Source organism: Pseudorca crassidens, chromosome 5 (assembly GCF_039906515.1).
Source record: "Pseudorca crassidens isolate mPseCra1 chromosome 5, mPseCra1.hap1, whole genome shotgun sequence".
Lineage (NCBI taxonomy): Eukaryota > Metazoa > Chordata > Mammalia > Artiodactyla > Delphinidae > Pseudorca > Pseudorca crassidens.
The window spans coordinates 107,659,228-107,668,586 of record NC_090300.1 but is presented as its reverse complement, the minus strand read 5'-3'; the positions used below and the strand labels follow the sequence as shown (position 1 = coordinate 107,668,586).

The 9,359-nt window shown below is 41.1% G+C and overlaps 1 pseudogene; it reads left to right on the top strand.

The window, feature by feature from the left end:
• The first annotated feature begins 2,209 nt into the window (after positions 1-2,209).
• On the top strand, positions 2,210-3,089 carry LOC137224311 (dnaJ homolog subfamily C member 30, mitochondrial-like; annotated as a pseudogene).
• Positions 3,090-9,359: the final 6,270 nt, after the last annotated feature.

Genomic DNA, 9,359 nt, shown 5'->3' with positions numbered 1-9,359 from the left:
GCTTAGCATCATGATTTTTGACAGAAAATGGAAATGTAAGCTATGACACATGAAATTGAAGGCAGTGACATATACCAGAATCGATCTGAAGGAAAAGCATCTTCATATATACAAATTCTCCCCTAAGACACTATCTTTATCTATTATTTTTAACCTTACCCTGACCTCTTTTTAAAATACTGTTGCCACTAACTAAAGCAATGAGGTCACCTCAACTCTTCCTTGACAGCTTCCAGCTAACAGTTTAGATTCTTAAATAGTTCTGCATGTTTCTCTAGGCTGTTTCAGCCAGACCAGCCAGTCACCCTGAGATTTGCAATATAGATGCCATATTAAGGCTCTTTATGGCTAGAAAAATGACACGTGGTACTTATAAAGTTGAACTGAAATGTGTCTAATTTTGTCACAATATTCGGCAAAATTACAACTGAACATCTTCAAAGAGATTTTAATGATTACAAACAGTCTCCAACCAGGAGCATAGTCAGTGATGGAAGTAAAACTGCTTGAATGAAGGAAAGATGTGAGAATGTTAATTTATATCTACATTATCAGAGCTGGTTGTGAAAATGTTTTCATACAAGGCATTTTATCAAGAGTAACACATGGTATAAAGTGAAGACCAGTGTTTTTCACTGAGGCTAATTCTAGCTCATTTTTAATGTGTATCTTCAGACAACGAACGGGATACAGCTGGCTGGTGACCTCTTGGAGAAATATACTGAGCAGGATTCTTCATTTGTCTAATATAAGAGATAGTGTATTACATAGGACTAGGGAAAATTTATCATCATGACAGGAAAAGATAAAGCATCTAATAACTGAGTGATACCATATGTATAATCTTTCAAAAATATTTAGGACTTCTGCCCTATATAATAGCTATCTCAGTTTTATCTGCATCCACTCCTTTTGGTACCTTGTTGTTGAAATCAACAATATAAATTCAATAACTTTCTGAACTTCTGCTAGTGAAGACCTGATTGATGGTTCTAAGAGGGAATAGGTATGAACAGGCAGGAGCTGAACCTTTATTTTCAAGTAGCATCAAGCCAGACACAAATCAGTCAAATCAGAACTCGCAACTATACAGATCGGAAGCTGTTTGTGGGTAACAGGATGCTTCCACATATCATTTTTATCTTATATCAGGAGATGTAGGTGATTCCAGTCATCCTTGAATAAAACTGTACAGAATGAAATATTTATCACTTTGTTTCAAAACGAATTAACCTTTCAAAAATATTTAAACTCTATCAAATATAAATTTTCCCTGATGTATGTGTAAGGGAAATAAGATTTCCCAGACATGAAAGTGCAAATAAATAAATAGAGCATTCTTTAAATGTCTTATAGGATACCACCTTGACTCATTCCTACCAGAAATAAATATTTCCTGGGTCTCTAATGCCACAACTTCAAGTCCAAGAAGCACTTGAAACAACTATTCAGACTTTGTCTTTTGGGAGCTTTAAGTGTCAGACTAGAGCTCTGAAACTCAAGTGACATCGTGATTATCTAGGGACTTACCTCTGAGTCATGAGAAATAAGTTCTCAACAGCAGAGTTTTGTTTTGCCAGAATAAAAGATGAAGAGTTAATACATAATATTTCCATGAGTGTTCTAGGTTGGAATGTTATTTGATTAAACTATTCAGGTTTAGAAATAAGTTTTCATAACCTCACAATGTCTGTTCGTTTATAAGGGATTTTTTTTAGAGTCTGTAGTCACATACCAACAAAATTAATTTTTTCTTATAAGAACATTGACTAGGTAAAATGATAGGGTTGGTTTATGTGTGGGTGAGCTTCTTCCTTCTAAGCTGCAGCTGTTACTAGTACAAAACTGCCTCTGAAACAGAAACATGGATGCCTACCCAAAACAGGGCTGCATGCTGCCACTTGTGGATGTGTCCTAGAAGAGGTTATGAAAAAGGATTCTCAAGGCCCACAATTATTTTAGTAAATTCTTTCATCTGTTATATTTTGCAGTTTAAATCAGAAGATGTTGTTGCTTGTCTAAGACAAAATGATGCATTATATTGAAGTGGAGAAATCTGCACAGTGACAGGGATACAGTAAAAGCACAGGCTTTCATTTAATAACTGAGAGATACCACATGTAGAATCCCGAAGGTTTACAAAACGGTGTGGGTGGAATCAGGCCTTTCCCTGGATGTGGAGACCTGTTTACAGATGTACTCCAGTAGAATGGGAAATATCGCTGGGCTTGATCAAAACACCATTTGGGGGTCGCGGCTGTTACTATGGAGGGTGTGGCAGGCCCGGGGGTTTCCACCAAACTCGGGATCGGGCCTGGGCCTGGAAGCGAGGATTTATTCCCGGAGCGACGGCCCTTACTTGCGCACGGAGCTGTACGAGCGGCTAGGCGTCCCCTCCACAGCCACGCAGGCGCAGATCAAGGCAGCTGACTACCGGCAGCGCTTCCTCTACCACCGGGACCGCAACTCGGGGAGCGCCAAGGCTGCCGAGCGCTTCACGCACGTCTCCCAAGGCCTACGTAGTGCTGGGCACTACCACCTAGCGTCGCAGGTAGGACCGCGGCCTGCTCAGCGACGAGGACCTGCGCGGCCCCGGGGTCCAGTCCTCCAAGACGCCCGCCGCCGACCCCGACTCGCCCCGCACCCAGCCTCCCGCCTCTCGGACCCAGGGCCGCTCTCAGGCCTCGTCGGGAGCCAACCGCACCACGCTCGACTTTTACGCCTTCTACCAGGCTCACCACGGCGAGCAGCTGGAGCGCGAGCGGCGCCTGAGCGCCCGGCGGGAGGCCCTTCGCCAGCAGCAGGAAGACCGGGCCAAGAAGGGCTTACGCTGGGACGGGGGCCAAGAAGGGCTTACGCTGGGACGGGAGCCGAGAGATGGCTTTCGTCTTGGTTCTGCGCAGTCTTCATCATCCTGGGCTTTCGTTTTTAATCGGAGAGCGGAGGGAAGGAGAGCAGCCCCCCGCCCCCAAGAATTGGCCTTTCCTGTCACCTTGAACCCGTTGCCTTCCACTGTCTACCGTTGTCTACCTCTGCTGGGATCCGAAGGAACTGCTCTCCCCTTCCCCTTCCCCACCCGGCCAGCTTAGCCATTGACCTGCACATCCCTACCGCTCTGGTCCAGAAAAGGAGGCTTTTTCATGCCCAAGAAAAAGGCCCCCAATGAGGAGTCCTGAAAGCCCGAGAGGTAGGGGTTTCCTGGAGGCCCTGGGGTGCCTGCTTCCAGATGTTGTCAATTTCTGGAACACTTGCTGTGGCTTTCCTGTAAAGCACCGTGCAACACTCGTCTGTTCCTGCCCCATGTGTGTAGCGTGGGGCTCCTCTGTAACCTTGAAACGTGCAATGTTACTAATTGTGACTGCCAAAAGAAAAATTCTGCGGTTTATAAGACATTTGTCTTTCTGTGAGTTCCCCAAGCCACAGGTGAGACGCAGTGTAGGGTAAGGATGTGATCTGTGGGAACATGGCCATTCTTTGGTGGTCAGACCCCCACTCCGCCTTGTGTTGGCGGTGAGTGTGAGTGGGAAAGAAAGCAAGGTCATGAGCATAAGGAATGAGCCTTCCTGTGCCCATGCTTATCTAATGTATGACCTCGGAGAAGTTACTCTGTGGGCGTGATGGCAGAGGAGCAAATCATTGGCTCTCTTTCGGTCTGTCATACTTGATTATTCATGTTCTAATAGGCTCAGTGATTAAAGTATGATGCCAGGGACTTACTTCCCTGGCGGTCCAGTGGTTAAGACTGCGCTGCCACCGCAGGAGGCGCAGGTTCCATCCCTGGTTGGAGAACTAAGATCCCACATGCTGCAGCGGTGAGAAAATAAATAAATAAATAAATAAATAGTGCCAATAGAGTCAGGTTTGTCCTTGGGACAGTGTGCCTGGCCCCTGGTCATCCCTTGACCAGCCAGCCCCATTGCTAACTGTGCAGCTCCTCCCTTCCCAGAAATAGAACAACAGACTGGGAATGTGAGTCGCCTGAGTGTGGCCCAGCCTCCTGTTTCACTGGCAGTGCTTACTGCAGGCCCTACAAGCCAAGTCCTTGAAACATGGCTACTTGAGGCTGTGGGAATTGGGGGAGTTTGAGTAGACTGTACTTCTGAGAGACAGGAGGCACAGGATGGAAACATGCTTCCTTATTCAGAGCTGGCTGAGAGTTTTTTGGGGGTATCTTTCCCCTCTTTTCCTAATTGTTGCAGTGGATTAGCACTTGGCTAGAGCTGTGGTAATCCAGTTCTCTTAACCATGAATCACTGCACGTGGGGTGTGGCTTAGCTGTGAGATGGTAGGTACTCAAGTGTGTATACACTGTTGAATGTAAAGCTGTGGGGTAGGAAAACCTTTGCAGGAGATCTTCTACAAGGGTAAGGGCCTAAGTAGGTTCTAAACAAAGCCAGAGGTGCTTTGCAGTTCCTGCACTCAATCTTTTGTGTGCGATCCTTGGATAAATTGGGATAAATCCATAGCTAGTGCAACTTGGTCTTGGGAACCATTCTGTTTTCTCTAGCCTTGGAGGTTGGGGGCAAACTCTTAGTCATGGCTTTGCAGTAACCATATGATTCAGTAGTAGAGATTGAAGCCCACTCCGGTTCAGACATGCTGGGCTCACAGAGCCTTGGTTTAGGGGGAACGGCATATGTACTTTAAAAAAGAACATTTAATGTTATTATGTTTCATATTTGGAAAACAAGAGGGAAAGTCTGTTCTTTTCAAAACACAAACTACAGGAAGGGAAGCTTAGTAAAATGTACAGAGGCTGGTGATTCTCAACCAAGGAGTTGGGGCATAACAGAGTGTCCTTGGGGCAAGATTCTATCAAAGTTTTGATCAAATGGAGTTTGGGTTCTTTTGGGTTTTGCTTGTAAAAGCACTAGTGGTCTGTGATATCTGGGATCTTTCTCATGGGCTCTTTGACATAGATCTCTCAAGTTTGTTTTCTCTCAGTGAAGATCACAGCCAAGCACATTCCTTTGGGCCCCAGAACATGGAGGTAGACCAAGAAGGTTTGCGGTGGTGGGGTCCAAACTCTGTGAAACTTCTGGAACATTCCATGCAACTCCAAACAGCATAGTCAATAAAATTTATTAACCATCCAAAAAAAAGAAACCACTTGGGAAAGTCTGACCAACTTGGATGGGCTTTTAATCTTCATTTAAAAAACTACATTAGTATCAAGTTTGTTTTTCCTATTTCTTCATTGGAAAGTTGATTTAATTATTACGTTGCCATTTTGCACTTCACTTGGACTGTGTACCCTTTGTGAATAAATGTGCATTTTATTAAGTTTTATCATATTACAGGATTTATGTTGAGTTTTAGAAAATGTTATAGAATAATTGGCCAAGTAAAACAATTATCAGGTCATCATTGCAAAGCACAAGATGGTCATGCAAATAATGTCTCATAGGTGATGATCAATGCACTTAGCTTCAGTCCTCCCTAGACCACAAGCAGGTGTCTTCCTGTTTGAGAGGGGAGGGCACTGGACATCTGGTTCATCCCCCACAGTCCTTGGAAGGGGGCTCATGAAAATTGCTTGGAAAGGCTGTGTGACGGGATCCCCATGCTGGTTCTGGGTATGTTTTTCTTTTGGTTGATTTTGGGGTTTTTTGTTGTTGTTGTTTTTCATATGAAATATTGAAAAGAAATGGTTAGAAATGTCCATCAATTTATAATGTACACCATTCTATAACAATTTAGTACACGTACTTGTCTTATCCCAGACTTATAAGAGTGTTTTTAAGGACTTCCACAGAAGAGGATTCCAGTTTTCATAAGCAATTTATTTTACTAGTCATCTTCACGAAGCTCATGATACTATCTGACATACAATATTTAAGACAAAAATTATTTCCGCATCTTTGAGATGTAACCTGGGTGATAAAGAGGAATTATTTATATATACTCCTATAAAAATGGATGAATTTTAAAATGATTTTTAAGAACTCATTTAGCTTTCAGCTACCCAAGTTAAATAACCCTAGTCACTTTAGGATCCTCTAATTTTAATTAAAAGTCTAACAATGAATACAATTTTTTGTAATACAAACTTAAAAGCATTACATACAAGGTTAATATCTGCTTTGTTCATCACCCCCAGTCTCCCAGAGGTAGCACTTCTCAGGATTCATGTATATCTACATAGCCCTAGAAGCTATATATGTATGTGTGTATATATATATATGTATGTGTTATATACATATATATGAGATTTTTGTCAGTTTTTGAGTATAACTACTCAAGTATTCATTCCAGAACTGGGAAATAATCCCAGAATGGGTTCAGGGATCTGCTGGACTCACTGTGACATGGACCTCAGTCCAAACTCCACTGATCACTTGACCTCCACAAACAAACCCCTACTCTGACTGGTGGACCACAGTGATGTTTTGGGTCTGTAAGAATTAGAACAAGTCAGAGCTGATGCATAGTAATCCTTGAAAAGTTTGATTGTTTCCCTTCCCCAATGCACAGTCATCCTGGTAAAAGGTCATAGGTCCTTTCAGGAAGGCTGGAGAAAGATTAGCAGTATAAATTTTTGTCATTGTAGCAGGGTACTTCCTCAAGGAGACCCAGCCCTGCTTCATTCAAGGGGTTCTGAATCTGTGGCTATTCACTTATAGCAACTATCTAATTTTCTTAATCTAAAATATGAAAATTTATCCTATTTTTTTTTAAAGATTTATTTATTTATATTTATTTTTGGCTGAGTCAGGTCTTAGTTGCAGCAGGTGGGATCTTCGTTGAGGCACGTGGCATCTTTCCTTGTGGCATGCAGTCTTCTCTCTAGATGTGGCATGTGAGTTTTTCACTCTCTAGTTGTGGTGCCTAGGCTCCAGAGTGTGTGGGCTCCGTAGTTTGCGGCATGCAGGCTTTCTAGTTGAGGCTCGTGAGCTCAGTAGTTGTGTTCTGAGGGCTTAGTTGAGGGACACAACTAAGGGCAGATTCTTTAGGCATTCCCAAAGCATCCTCAGGTTTGATGATTCACTAGAAGGCCTCAGGGGATTTTAAAAAGTCACACTCATAATTATGATTTATGATAATGAAAGGATACAGATTAAAATCAGCTAATGGGTAAGTTGCATGAGGTGATCAAGGCAGGAGAATCAAGGCAGAAGCTTTCAGGTGTCCTTTCCCAGTGGAGTCACGTGGACATGCTTAATTCTCCTAGCAATGATCTGTGACAACACACACAAAATGTTGCCAACCATGGAAGCTCAGTAGAGTCTTGGTGTTTAGGTTTTGTCCTAAGAGTCAGTCATGTAGACATGCAGCGTCTACGTGGGCTGACCTTAGCTACTCAGATGCCAGTCACAGAGACAGAAGCATGCATTCACCATAAATCACATTGCTATCATAAATTATCTAAGCGTAGTTGTACCTAGAATCTCAATGCCTCTAGGCATAAAAAAACACACTTATTAGGTAGACTGTTCCAAGGACTCAACACTCACCTCCCAGGAGCCAGCCAACAGCCAGTCCTGAAGACACTCTTTCTTGGGAATGTGCAGATTTGAGCAACACAAGTGTGCTGAGTTAACCCTTTCCTGCAGAGACTGACATCTACTTCCAAAAGTGGACATCACAGTAGTTATCTTACTTGCTGCTGCCCTTATTTACATCACTAGAGCAGATAAAGTCTTGAGCAGAGAGACCGGATGGTGGTATGGGCACACATCATACTCTCTAGCTCCCAATTCTTGGGTTGTATAATAACTGAAGTCTACTTGTGCTTGTCCTACGTTGGAGCCACGGTGAAAGGTGAGATTAGATGCAGTGGGCTTTTTGAGGAATGCCAAGCTGTTTTCCAAAGGAATTACAATATTTAAAATCCCCACAAATAATATATGAGGGTTCCAATTTCTCCAGATCCTCACCAACCCTCTTTATTATAGCCATCCTAGTGGGTGTGAATGGTCACATTGTGTTTTTAATTTGCGTTCCCTAACGAAGAATGATGTTGAGCAACTTTTTCCCGTGCTTGTTAGCATTTGAATATCTTCTCTGCAGAAATGTCTATTCAAAAATTTACCCATTTTTAAATTGGGTTAATATCTATATCTTTATATTGTTGAGTTGTAAGAATACTTTATATGTCCTGTATTACAGTCTCCTTTCAGATATTTGATTTACTGTCTGTCCTCAGTTCAATTACGGGGCAAAGAACTCCCAAAGAGGCTTCCAGTTGACTCTAGTGAGATACAGAATTGATTCTTACTGTCCACTCCCAAAAAGATTATGATGAAAAGAGAATTAAACTAGGAGCCAGAACACCTGATTAGCCTCTTATCTTTATCAGAAATGTTGTGAGGCATTGGGCAAGCTCCATTTTAATCTCTTTGAATACTGCAGCCATGTAAAATGAGGCGGTTGAAATAGATACCTCTAAGTTCTACTCCGTATCTAGAATTCTATGATATTATGTTGATTAGAGTCAAAGTATTTAAGTGTTCCTTGATAGCTTAAAACTGGAAGTTTAACCTTCAAACTAGAAACACATCTGATGTTGAAATTAGCTGATTTATTTTGAGAGAGCTTAGCTTTGATCTAATGCATAGATTTAGAACATCATGATGTGCTTTAAACACAATTTAAACATAATGACAGTCTAAAGAGAGAATTACTGTAACATCCAAAGTTTTAAAAAGAGCTTATATTGCAATTGTATCTTTAATTAGCCTGAGCTTCAAGTAAAGTCCTTGTAAGAAATAGACTGCCATTTGTTTGTTTGCTTTGTTCCAAGGAGCCTCTACACAGAGCTTCAACTAATAGTTGTAATAGAGTATAGGTAAAACTTTAATTTATAACAAACATATGTTTTTTTAATATTTATTGCAACTCATTATTAAACATTGATTTAAATGACTTAAAACTAAATTTAAAATTTTTGGTTTGCTTTAATAATAACTGGATAAAAACATAATCTGAAAGATTTTTTTAACTTTTTATTTTATATTGGAGTACAGTTGATAAAAAATGTTGTGTTAGTTTCAGGTATACAGCAAAGTGATTCAGTTATACATACACATGTATCTATTCTTTTTCAAATTCTTTTCCCAATTAGGTTGTTACAGAATATTGAGCAGAGTTCCCGGTGCTCTACAGTAGGTCCTTGTTGTTTTTCCATTTTAAATATAACAGTGTGTTATATTTAAATATAAGTCAATCCCAAACTCCCTAAGATTTTTTTATTTAAAATTATGATGGAAATCAATATAAATGCAAGGTTCACAAACTAAAAATTGGACTCACTTTCAATGTGGATTACATTTCTCTATTTTGTGGTGGCAAGCTTCCCATTAGCTTATATTTTAATTTTTTCCTTTTATTATGTTTCTGTGGATGTTGTTTTTAAATTG